This window comes from Bubalus bubalis, chromosome 18, assembly GCF_019923935.1.
Source record: "Bubalus bubalis isolate 160015118507 breed Murrah chromosome 18, NDDB_SH_1, whole genome shotgun sequence".
Classification (NCBI taxonomy): domain Eukaryota; kingdom Metazoa; phylum Chordata; class Mammalia; order Artiodactyla; family Bovidae; genus Bubalus; species Bubalus bubalis.
The window spans coordinates 59,294,383-59,307,367 of record NC_059174.1 but is presented as its reverse complement, the minus strand read 5'-3'; positions in this window follow the sequence as shown (position 1 = coordinate 59,307,367).

Here is a 12,985-nt window from a genome sequence, read left to right as displayed (position 1 = left end):
GCCTTTCCAAACGGGTCTTAGAAGCCCAGGCAAAAAAAAAGTGAACTCAGAGAGCCCCTGTACCCCAAGGAGTCCTCCTGAAAGAAGAAGAGAGAGAGAAAGAAAGGAAAGGAAAGAAAGAACGACACAGGGAGACCAAGCTTCTAGAGGCCCATAACTTAATTTTCAAAAGGAACTTTTATACCTTGACTTGTACCTAAAGGGAAATGAAAGATGCGAAGTCATGCAGAGTCAGCCCAAACATTACATCTGTTTTGTCTTTATCGAAACCAGGATTTTTTCTGCATACCTTTCCCATAGACCGTGTTGTGTACATTATCTTCTGGCCTTGGCGGCCTGTGGACATTTTATGACCCTTTTTTGATAAAGGCTGCTCAACCAGAAAACTTATTTTCCCTTGAAGTGTTTTTTCTTTATATTTCTAATCTATGTCAGCCTCAGAAAGTGCTAAACAGAGTTACATTCTCACAGAGCAAAGGTGCAGTGAGTTACAACGAAGAAAGAACCAATTAGCTCAAAGGTCTGATGTGGTTAATTCCTAGGCTACTACTTGTTTTTCTTACATTCCAACTATGTTAACTAATGCACTCCCAGATACACAATGGATAAGGGATATGGGCACTTGGCAGCAAGCATTGGCCCAACAATGAAGCCCTTTACCAGTACTGCCGGGAGCCAGCACAGGAGAACCCACCCATGACAAGGTCATGTGGGAGAGGCCTGATGGGCAAGGCGAATCAGGACTCGAAGGACTCCCTGGACCTGCTTGAGCATCTACCCCAAAACCAGAATCTGTCTGTTTTACTATTTTACGACTTTCACCAACTCCTCTGACATTAACGGGAGGCTATCCCTGACCACCTTTCTCTGAAGGAAATCAACTTAGAGCTCTAGTTAATAAGCCTCCTGGGCACAATAGGAGTGTTTCGATCCAAACCCCTCAGATGGCTTTCTAACTTGCCTGACAGGTTTATCCAGGCTCCTACAGCTACGCATATGATTGTTTACAGCCTCCCAACCATGAGAGGCATGGGAAACTTAATATATTCAAATAGTATAGAGCCTTTTGAGGAGTTAAGAATTATTAGAATAGAACTGGTGAAGGATATTCTTTGTTGAGCCAATGCTTCCTGCCAAGTTTCCATATCCCTTACCCACTATGTCCCTGGGAGTATCTTAATTAATATAGTTGGTATATAGAAAAAATAAGTAGTGGCTTTGGTGTTAACAGCTGTAGACCCTTGAGGTAACAAATTCTTTCCTTGCTACAGCCCACTGCACCTTTGCCCTATGGGAATGCAACTTTATCTAGTGCTTTCGGAGAGTGGCGCCAAATTTTAGACAAATTACTTTTAGAGAAAATAAGTTTTCTGGTTAAGTAACCTTTATCAGAACAAAGAGTCATAAAATGTTAACAGGCCTCCTGGCCAGAAGATGATGTAAATCACCTAAAGCCTTTGTATATGATAAGTTTGCAGAAAGAAAGCCTGGTCTCCATAAGGGTCAAGGACTGCTGACTTTGCATGACTCTGCACCCCCTATTATCCTCTATGTACAACTTAGGGTATTAAAGCTCCTTTTAAAATAAAGGTAGGGACCTGGCTTCATCAGAGCTTGGTCTCCCCGTGTCATTCATTTTTTCCTTTTCTCTCTGTTTTTCTTTCAGGATGAATCCTTAGGGCACAGGGGCTCTTTGAGTTCACTTTTTTGCCTGGGGTTGTAAGACCCGATATGGAAGGCACCCTGCATCTTCACCGGGGAGAGGGCATCCTGCATCCTCACCCCACCGAGAGGGTGCCTGTGCCCTCCGTGAACAGAGAAAGTTTGGTGTCAGGAACTTTATTGGCTTTCTGTGTAAACCAAGGTAGATCAAGCCTCTTTCTCTCCCCTTTTACTTTCCTTATCGCCCACGTTGTCCTCCTGAAGAAATCCCTGGATCCTACCGGGAATGGACCCTGGCACAGTGCTCTTCTAACAATTTTTCACCCCTTAAAAAGCTCTATGCCCATTAGGACTTTTAGAATGTTTTGGCTTCCCATGTCTCTCACGGTTGGGAAGCTGTGAACAATCACATGCATAGCTGCAAGAGTCTGGATAAACCTGTCAGGCAAGCTAGAAAGCCATCAGAGGGGTTTGAATTGAAACACTCCTGTCATGCCCAGCAGACTTATTAATTAAAGCTGTAAGTTGACTTTTTCCAGAGAAAGGTGGTTGGGGATAGCCCCCTGTTCATGTCAGAAGAGTTGGTGAAAGGCACAAAATAGTAAGACAGACAGATTCTGGTTTAGGGGTAGATGCTCGAGCAGGTCCAGGGGGTCCCTCGAGTCCTGATCCACCTTGCTTGTCAGGTCTCTTCCACATGACCTTGTCATGAGTGGGATCTCCCCTGCTGCCTCCTGGCATCCCCGTGTCATTCTTTTTCTTTTTCTCTCTCTCTTTTTCAGGATGACTCTGAAGCACAGGGGCCCTCTGAGTTCACTTATTTGCCCGGGTATCTAAGACTCAATCAGGAAGGTGCCTAGCGTCTTCAGGGGAGGGGACGCCCTGTGTCTTCACCCCACCGAGAGGGCGCCTGTGGCCTCTGTGAATAGAGCAAGTATGGTGTCACGGATTCATTGGCTTTCTGTGTAAAACAAAGAAGATCAAGCCTCTTTTTCTCCCCTTTACCTTTCCTGTTTCGCCAATGCCATTCCTCTCGAAGGTATCCCTGGATCCTGCTGGGGCTGGACCCCGGTAGTGTGGTGAGCTCTAAGAGCTTGGCTTTGGTAATACATTGATCAAACGCATTTGCTACATGCGTTTCATGATGGTCTCTGGGAAGGAATCAGTGAGATGAAGGGGCCAACTTTATTAGATATGATTCATTCACATCCGTGTTTCCTGGAAACACACACAGCCTGAATTATGAAATTCAACAGTGTGTGTGAATTAGCAACAGGCAGGGTGGTAAATAATGTAAAACTAGGACATGACTCATCATGGTCAGTAGGATCAGGGAAACCTTCAGTACATAGTCCAGCTTATCATAAAACGTAAAACATATAATGATAATATAAAACATACTATAATACAAAACACTTTAATAATAGTTATAAAACATAACTATTCCTTTTTTTATCATTCATATTTCATACAAGCTTGTGTTCCCCTTCCTTTTTTTATAGCTATAGGGAACTTGCAGTTTAATAAGACTTTAAATTGTATACTTGTCTTAATTCCTCTGTTTCTTTGAAAAGAGAATCCCTTTTGATTCTTAAATCTCGATGTTATCTATGGTTGCCAGTAGATCTTTAACGACCCTGCGAAGAGGGTCCCATAGCAGGACCTGCCTCCTGGCTACATACTCAATTACTTTGATGATCTAAATGATTCACTGGATGGTTAATTCTTGGCATTTTGGGATTAATAGCCATTTGCACTACTGCCGCTGTCGCAGGCATTGCTTTACAAACCTCAATTCAAACACACAACTTTATTCAAAATTGGACCAAAGATGCTCATACTATGTGGACCACTCAGCTCAGGTAAATGAGGAAGTTCAAGATGAAATCAGGAAATAAAACAGCCATCCAATGAGTCAGAGATCATTTAATAGATTTACAAAAACAAGTTATGCTAAAATGTGACTGGAATTCTACTCAATTTTGTATTACCCCTGTCCAGTTCAACTGTAGTGCCTGCTCTTGGGAACAAATAAAATTCACTTGTAAAACATATGTGATAATGCTTCCTTAAATGTACAATTATTACAAAAGGAAATCTTTGAAACCTTCTCTAAGAGTCTACCCTCTTCCAACAATTTGGAAACCTCACTGAACAGCTAGCTGATCAATTATCTGGGCTAGACCCTCGAGGATGGTTTCAAAGCATTACACATAGTAATGGATCTGGAGCTTTAACACTGATAATTAATCTGGTGATTATATTTGTAGTATACTGATGCCTTTCAACTAAAATTGTTCAAACTAAACAAACTCAATTGGTCTGGGCCTTTTTCACAAAAAGTATCTACTGGTGCTGCTGCTGCTAAGTCGCTTCAGTCGTATCTAACTCTGTCGACCCCATAGACAGCAGCCCACCAGGCTCCTCCGTCCCTGGGATTCTCCAGGCAAGAACACTGGAGTGGGTTGCCATTTCCTTCTCCAGTGCAAGAAAGTGAAAAGTGAAAGTGAAGTCGCTTAGTCGTGTCCAAACCTCAGCGACCGCATGAACTGCAGCCTTCCAGGCTCCTCCATCCATGGGATTTTCCAGGCAAGAGTACTGGAGTTGGGTGCCATTGCCTTCTCCGAAAGTGTCTACAGTCACCCCCAATTATGAAAAAATAAAAAAGGGGGAATTGTCAGGGGACGTTCAACTTTAAGGGATCCAATATGTTGCATTTTCTTCCTTTGTGTGCCATTTCTCAGAGACTCTGTTCCTTATCAGTTCCTGGAAAACAGGAACGAGCAGAGCTGCATGCAGTTCTCGGGACTTAGATCATTGGAAAGGGCACCTGCTTGGATTCCCTTCAGTGACTCCCTACAGTGACCTTTTACTTACAGGACTATCCATTTTGTTGCAGCTGATGGAATTTCATTTTTAATGGCTGAGTAATGAATTTATTAAAGGTATAAAAGCGTCTGTCTACAATGCGGGAGACCCGGGTTTGATCCCTGGGTCGGGAAGATCCCCTGGAGAAAGAAATGGCAATCCACTCCAATATTATTGCCTGGAAAATCCCATGGACAGAGGAGCCTGGAAGGCTACAGTCCATGAGGTGGCAAAAGGTTGAACATGCCTGAGCAACTTCACTTTCACTTTCAAGCATGCGTTTAGAAGTTCTTTAGTAAAAGGTGAATGAGGGCCATACACAATTACAGCCTTTTTCATCTCTTGCATGGGTGAAAAATCAATGCGTTCATATTGTGGTATTAGTTGCCCTTCAGTGTAAACAAGGCAAAAAGATCATCGGCCTCAGAGACTCGCGATTGCAAAGCCAGTAAATCAGAAAGGCTTCGTCGTGAAGGACAATGAGTGGATCGTCTGTTTTCATAAATATGAGTGTGTGTTAGGGGCTTATTGTCAGCAAAAAAAGTATTGTTGGCTTTAGTGTCAAAGAGAGCGTCAGAAGAATCATCATCAGATTAATTTTGTCCTCTAATTGAGGGGACCTTTGGTTTTGTGCCCATTACAAGAGGAGGGGGAGGAGCACTTGGGACAGACGGAGCAGGGATGGTGGGAAAGTTTTGAAACATTTTATGTTGCTGTAATTGGGCCCTCTGTAAATTCTTATCATCTAATTTATATTCGTATAATGAGCGTTCCGCTTGTTGACCAATATCAGGGGGCTAGAATGGCCTTGATATAGCAAGATCACGGCTTAAATGGAGGCCCACAAGGGCCAGAAATTTATTCGAATATTTTCTCCCCGTCTTGCAGCTTGTTCAACATTTTCTTTAACCCAGCTCCAAATTTCTAAATCGAAACTACTTTCATCAGGGAACCAGGGATTATATTTAACCACTGTTTGGAGACAAGCCTCTATCCACTGACACAAAACCAACAGTCCTTGAACCTTAAATAAATGATGAAGTAAAGTAGAAAAGTGGTGGGGCTTTCCAGCCGTTTGTCCTATAACCCCGAACTTACCGACCTCCGTAGGTCCTAACAGTCGACAGTCGACTCCGGCCGCTTGCCAAGGGCATTCACCAGGTCCTTGTTCCTGCGCCACTAGTCACAGTCTTTGTAGACCGGGACCCAGGGACTGGAGTGGACGAGAAGAAGGAAGCAGGCAGGGTACCCACATCTCGAAACAAGGGTGCTTTATTTGCAGAAACGCATGTTTATGTATCTTCATACAAGGCAGCTTTAGGCAGTAAAAAATTGAGCAAAAACAAAGCCAAGCAAATAACAATCTTCAAAGGGCCAGAAAGCATTCCATATACTGAGGAAGAGGGGCATAACTGAATAGATTACCTTTAAGTAAAAGGTCACTGAAGGGAGTCACTGAAAGCAATCCAAGCACGTGCCCTTTCTCATGTTCTCAGTCCTGAGACCTGCGTGCAGCTCTGCTCGTTCCTATTTTCCAGGAACTGGTAAGGAATACAGACTCCTTGAGAAACAGCACACTAAAGAAGAAAATGCAACATATTGGATCCCTTAAAGTTGAACGTCCCTTGACACAGAGCAATTATTTTGAGCATCAGTTTGATCTGAACCAGGATATTATGTGTGTGTGTATGAATCACATTTAACAGCTATCATTACCATTTGCTACTATTGTATTCAAAGAACTACATTCTGAATGTATCAAGGTTTCCTGTTTCCATGAATAAAATAGAAACCCTTGTGCCACAACCCTGGATGAATTGTGTTTATTCCATCAACACAGTTTTCTCTCACTTCAGTACTTACAACAGCAGCTAAGAAGGCACCATTTGGCTCTCAGGTTTAAATAGTCTAGAACAATTTCTTGTCACCATGGAATCAAACAACATAAAATTTGGGGGTTACATAGTCATAATTTGTAACTAAAGTTACTCTCTGTACACTCTATGCCAGGACATTCATGTGACTGTAATCCAAATAGCACAGCAGTGCATTTTAGACCGACTTCCATTACTGTACAAAAATTGCATCAAATAAACCTAAAGGTCTCATCCGCTTTATTTTTATTTTTGGCTGTGCTGGGTCTTTGTTGCTGCATGCAAGGTTTGTCTAGTTGCTGTGTGTGTTGGCTTTTCTTGTTGGGGAGCACAGCCTCTAGATGCGAGGGCTCAGTAGTTGCAGCTCACAGGCTCTAAAGCATGGACTCAGTAGCTGCATCACACACTGTTAATTGTCCTGTGGCATGTGGGATCTTCTCAGACCAAGGATGGAACCTGTATGCTCTGCATTGACAGGCGGATTCTTAACCACTGAACCATTGGAGAAGTCCCTCATTAGCTTTATTGAATGATTCATGCATTGGGCAGAATTCAACCTGGTAAGTGGGTGCTCCAAGGAGCCTGACACAGTGGACAGTCTCAGGATGTTGAGGGTATTTTCATGTGTATTGTGATTATGTATCTGTTACAGATTTTTGGCTTCTCCTTACTATGAAGTTTTTATTTAGATATGGGCTCTTGGTGTTTCTTAGACTTGGGTGACTGTTTCCTTTCCCAGATTAGTGTGGTTTCAGCTGTTTTCTCCTCCGAAGATCTTTCCTGTCTTCTTCTGGGACTCCTACAGGACAAATATTAGTGGTTTATTGTCCCAAAGGTCTCTTTAAAACTCCTCCTTTTGTTCTTTTTTATTCTGTTCAGTAGTGGGGATTTTCAGTACTCCTTCTTCTGGCTCACTGATGTGTTTTCTGCCTCGTTTAGCCTGTTTTGATTCATTTTAGTTTCTGTTTTGTTGTTGTTGTTGTTTAATTTCACTTACTATATTCCTCCGTTCTATTTGGTTGGTTGTTATATTTTCTAAGTCTTCGTTAAATACTTCTCAGTTCTCAGGTCGTGCATTCTTCTCCCGAGTTCATTGATCGTGTTTACTATCATTACTCTGAACTCTATCGGGTAGATTGTTTATCTCCACGTTACTTAGTTCTTCTGGGGTTTTGTCTTGTTCCTCCCTCTGAAACATATTCCTCTGTCACCTCGTTTTGTGTAAATTACTATTTGTATTTTTATCTATCTGGTAGCGTAGTTACGTTTCTTGACCTTGGAGAAGTGGCCCTCTGCAGGAGATATCCCAGGCACCCTTCTCCTGATCCAAGGGCCAGAGGACATCTGATCGCACAGTGGTGTCCCACGGGTATTTGTGGACTCGGTTTGCAAGCTGTGGGACTCTACTTTTCTTGCTTTTGGTGTCTGCCCCCTGATGTGAAGAGCCAACCCGTTGGAAAAGACCCTGATGCTGGGAAAGAGTGAGGACAGGAGGAAAAGGGGGCGACAGAGGACTAGAGGGTTGGATGACATCACCGATTCAATGGATATGAGTTTGAGCAAACTTCAGGAGATGGTGAAAGACAGGGAAGCCTGCCTTGCTGCAGTCCAAGGGGTCACAAAGAGTCGCACACGGCTGAGTGGCTGACCAACAACCCTGCTGGGTGAGGCTGGTCTGGAGGCTTGTGCCTGCACAGTGATGGTTAGAACTGGGTCTTGACCCTTTTTTTGGGTAGAGTTACATCGAAAGGCATGTGTACAGGAAGCCTTTGGACAGCCTGTCTGCTGATGGTTAGGGCTGCACCCGGCCCTTCCATCCTTTGGCCTTAGGGGCCTCATTGCTGTAGCCTAAGGTTCTGTGTGGATCCAGTGTTGGGCCAAGATGGAGACCTCACACAGATGAGTGCTCTCTCATAGTTCTGCCCTCAGGATCTGCGTCCCCACAGTGAGCAACAGCCCACCCCCCACCCTCCAGAGATCCTTCAAGACGAGCAGGCAGGTCACACCATCCAGGATCCTAGTAAAAGATTGTGTGTTGCCCTTCATCTCAGCTTCGTCTCAGGGTGCGTGAGGCTTCGTCTGCACCTGTTAAGAGTGAAGTCTCTGTTTTCCCCATTCCTGTGGAGCTCCTGCAGTCAGGGCCCGCTGGTCTTCAGAAGTAAATGTTAAAGATCTCGATGGCCTTATTCATTGATTCATGGTTTGGTCAGCATCCCACCTGGTAAATAACAGGTGCTCCCAGAAGCTGTCTGTCGTCTTTACACCAAGGTATATATGAATCAGTGGGTGGTTTTCAAACTTTTGTGACCTGAATATACTCATAAATGCCATGACGTGTACAAAGTAGGTGCAGCATAAACATGAAGAAGCTGAGTTTCTGTAGGGGTGGGGTTAACTTCAGTGAAAAAACTGAAATGGCAAAATGGTGAAATGAAATGTTTAATTTGGGAGTTGGCTGTGATCAGGTGCTTGAAAGTCAAGTGAGTAGAGTTGCACAAGCACACAGTGAAGGGAATGACTATGGATTCCAACTGTATTTTGTGACAGGAAACTAGTCTCCAGTGCCAAATGCCTGCAAGTCATCCTGCCATTTCTCAGTGTTGTGTTCACATTCAGAGCCCGAAGATCTTGCAGAGAAAGTGAGATGTGTTCTTTGTTCCGAACCGAAAATACTTTCTTTGATAACTGATGTTAAATTGGACTCAAATTCATTTTTATATCACAGTTTGTGAGTCCTTGTCTTAATGCTTTATGCATGCTATCTTTTTGAATTTGAACTCCAAAATAAGTACTGATGGTCTTTCTCGTTTCCCAGATGAACGAACTTGAATGGGACAAAAATCACCCCATCCCAGGAAGTGGCTGAATGGGAGCTTGAATTCACGTTGTCTCGCCTCAACGATCTCATTACCATACTGCTACACTGAGGCCCAGATGGTTGGCATGGCTACAATAATTCTTGTTGGCATGGCTATGATAATTCTTGTTGGCATGGCTAGAATAATTCCTGCCGAGGTGCAGGCAGGCACAAAGCGTGGGACAAGTCACCTTGTCCCAGTTGTATTTCTGGGTGAACAGCTGAGGGGAGGCTCCCTGCGGTGGCACCTCAGGCAGCAGACCAAGTGCAGGTGGACTCTCTGCATATAGTAATTCTGAGAGAGTAGGGCCATCCACCAGCTCTGTGCCCACAAAAATCAAATGCTGGTGGTCAGTTAGGATGACCTCAGTGTGTTTACAAAGATCTGTTGGAAGAACTTAACAGAAAAACCTGAACAAAAGGGTTTGGCCAATCCAGTAAATATCTGTCCACTGGGCCACCTCCCAGAAGAAAAAGACAGGAATAAACATTTCATTCATGTATTTAGACTGTTTTTTTAAGACATAATTCTGTTGCATAGTTTAGCCTGTAGAATAGTGAAAATGTAACTTTTATATGCACCATGTGTGTGTGCTAAGGCGCTATGGTTTTTCCAGTAGTCATGTATGGATATGAGAGTTGGATTATAAAGAAAGCTGAGTGCTGAAGAATTAATGCTTTTGAATTGTGTTGGAGAAGATGCTTGCGAGTCCCTTGGACTGCAAGGAGATCCAACCAGTCCATCCTAAAGGAGATCAGTCCTGGGTGTTCAATGGAAGGACTGATGCTGAAGCTGAAACTCCAATACTTTGGCCGCCTCATGCGAAGAGTTGACTCATTGGAAAAGACTCTGATGCTGGGTGAGACTGGGGGCAGGAGCAGAAGGGGACGACAGAGGATGAGATGGCTGAATGGCATCACTGACTCGATGGACGTGAATTTGAAAGTACTCCAGGAGTTGGTGATGGGCAGGGAGACCTGGCGTGCTGCAATTCAAGGGGTCGCAGAGAGTCGGACTCGACTGAGCTACTGAACTGAACTGACATAATTGGACAAGATTGTGGTTGCTGAGGTTTAGAAGATAAACATGAGTAAAGATGAAACACTTTAGAGTAACAATAATTTATTTTCTATTAGAAATCATGTCATTTTAATGGAGGACTAAAAGAGAAACACTTGGCAGAACTCTATTAGCCTTTGCCCTGCTTCATTCTGTACTCCAAGGCCAAATTTGCCTCTTACTCCAGGTGTTTCTTGACTTCCTACTTTTGCATTCCAGTCCCCTATAATGAAAAGGACATCTTTTTTGGGTGTTAGTTCTAGAAGGCCTTGTAGGCCTTCATAGACCTGTTCAACTTCAGCTTCTTCAGCATTACTCTTGGGGCATAGACTTGGATTACCATGATATTGAATGGTTTGCCTTGGAAACGAACAGAGATCATTCTGTCATTTTAGAGATAGCATCCAAGTACTGCATTTTGGACTCTTGTTGACTATGATGGCTACTCCATTTCTTCTAAGGGATTCCTGCCCACAGTAGCAGATATAATGGTCATCTGAGTTAAATTAACCCATTACAGTCCATCTTAGTTTGCTGATTCCTTGAATGTCGACGTTCACTCTTGCCATCTCCTGTTTGACCACTTCCAATTTGCCTTGATTCATGAACCTAACATTCCAGGTTCCTATGCAATATTGCTCTTTACAGCATTGAACCTTGCTTCTATCACCAGTCCCATCCACAACTGGGAGTTGTTTTTTCTTTGGCTCCACCCCTTAGTTCTTTCTGGAGTTATTTCTCCACTGATCTCCAGTAGCATATTGGGCACCTACCAACCTGGGGAGTTCATCTTTCAGTGTCCTATCTTTTTGCCTCTTCATATGGTTCATGGGGTTCTCAAGGCAAGAATACTGAAGTGGTTTGCCATACCCTTCTCTAGTGGAGCACATTCTGTCAGACCTCTCCACTATGACCCATCCATCTTGGGTGGCCCCACACAGCATGGCTTAGTTTCATTGAGTTAAACAAGGCTGTGGTCCATGTGATAACATTGGCTAGTTGTCTTTGATTGTGGTTTCAGTCTGTCTGCCCTCTGAACCCTCTCTCAGCGCCTACCATCTTACTTGGGTTTCTGTTACCTTGGACGTGGGGTATCTCTTCACAGTTGCTCCAGGAAGGTGTAGCCACTGCTCCTTCTCTTGGACGTGGGGTAGCTCGTATCAGCCACTGCCCCTGACCTTGGACATGGGGTAGTTCCTCTCAGCTGCCACCCCTGACCTTGGACGTGGGATAGCTCCTCTCAGCTGCTGCCCTTGACCTTGGACATGGGGTAGCCCCTCTCAGCTGGTGCCCCGACCTTGGACATAGAGTAGCTCCCCTCGGTCGGGCTTGTTAAAGGCCACAAAAATCAATCTGAATTCTCAGTTAGTGGTACACTGGTGTGTAGCATTTTCAGATCCAGTAAGTGATAAACCTGTTTAGCTTGTGAAGGCAGAAATAGAAAAACATCTATTTCTATTTCTGCTTATTGACTATGCCAAAGCCTTTGACTGTGTCCATCACAATAAACTGTGGAAAATTCTAAAATAGATGGGAATACCAGACCACCTGGCCTGCCTCTTGAGAAACATGTATGCAGGTCAAGAAGCAACAGTGAGATCTGGACATGGAACAACAGACTGGTCCCTAATAGAAAAAGAAGTACGTCAAAGCTGTATTTTGTCACCCTACTTATTTAACTTATATGCAGAGTACATCATGAGAAATGCTGGGCTGGAGGAAGCACAAGCTGTAATCAAGATTGCTGGGAGAAATATCAATAACCTAAGATATGCAGATGATAGCACCCTTATGGCAGAAAGTGAAGAAGAACTAAAGAGCCTCTTGATGAAAGTGAAAGAGGAGAGTGAAAAAGTTGGCTTAAAGCTCAACATTCAGAAAACGAAGGTCATGGCATCCAGTCCCATCACTTCATGGGGAAACTGGAAATAGGGCTGGCTTTATTTTTCTGGGCTCCAAAATCACTGCAGCTTGTGATTGCAGCCATGAAATTAAAAAATGCTTACTCCTTGGCAGGAAAGTTATGACCAACCTAGACAGCATATTAAAAAGCAGACATTATTTGGCAACAAAGGTCTGTCTAGTCAAGGCTATGGTTTTTCCAGTGGTCATGTATGCATGTGAGAGTAGGACTATAAAGAAAGCTGAAAAAAAAGAAAGCTGAGTGCTGAAGAATGGATGCTTTTGAACTGTGGTGTTGAAGAAGACTCTTGAGAGTCCCTAGGACAGCAAGGAGATCCAACCAGTCCATCCTAAAGGAGATTAGTCCTGGGTGTTCATTGGATGGCCTGATGCTGAATCTGAAACTGCAATACTTTGGCCACGTGATGTGAAGAACTGACTCATTGCAAAAGATCCTGATGCTGGGAGAGATTGAGGGCAGGAGGACAAGGGGACAACAGAGGATGAGATGGTTGGATGGCATCACCAACTCAATGGACATGGGTTTAGGTGAACTCCGGGAGTTGGTGATAGACACGGAGGCCTGTGCTGCGATTCATGGGGTCTCAAAGTGTCGGATGTGACTGAGCGACTGAATTGAACTGAAAAGAGAAACTGTTAGAAGGTTACCATAATCACAACTATATGAGAGGTTATGTCAATTAACAATGGAACGAGAGGACTTCCTTTGGTCCAGTGGTTAAGAATCCACCTTGCAATGCA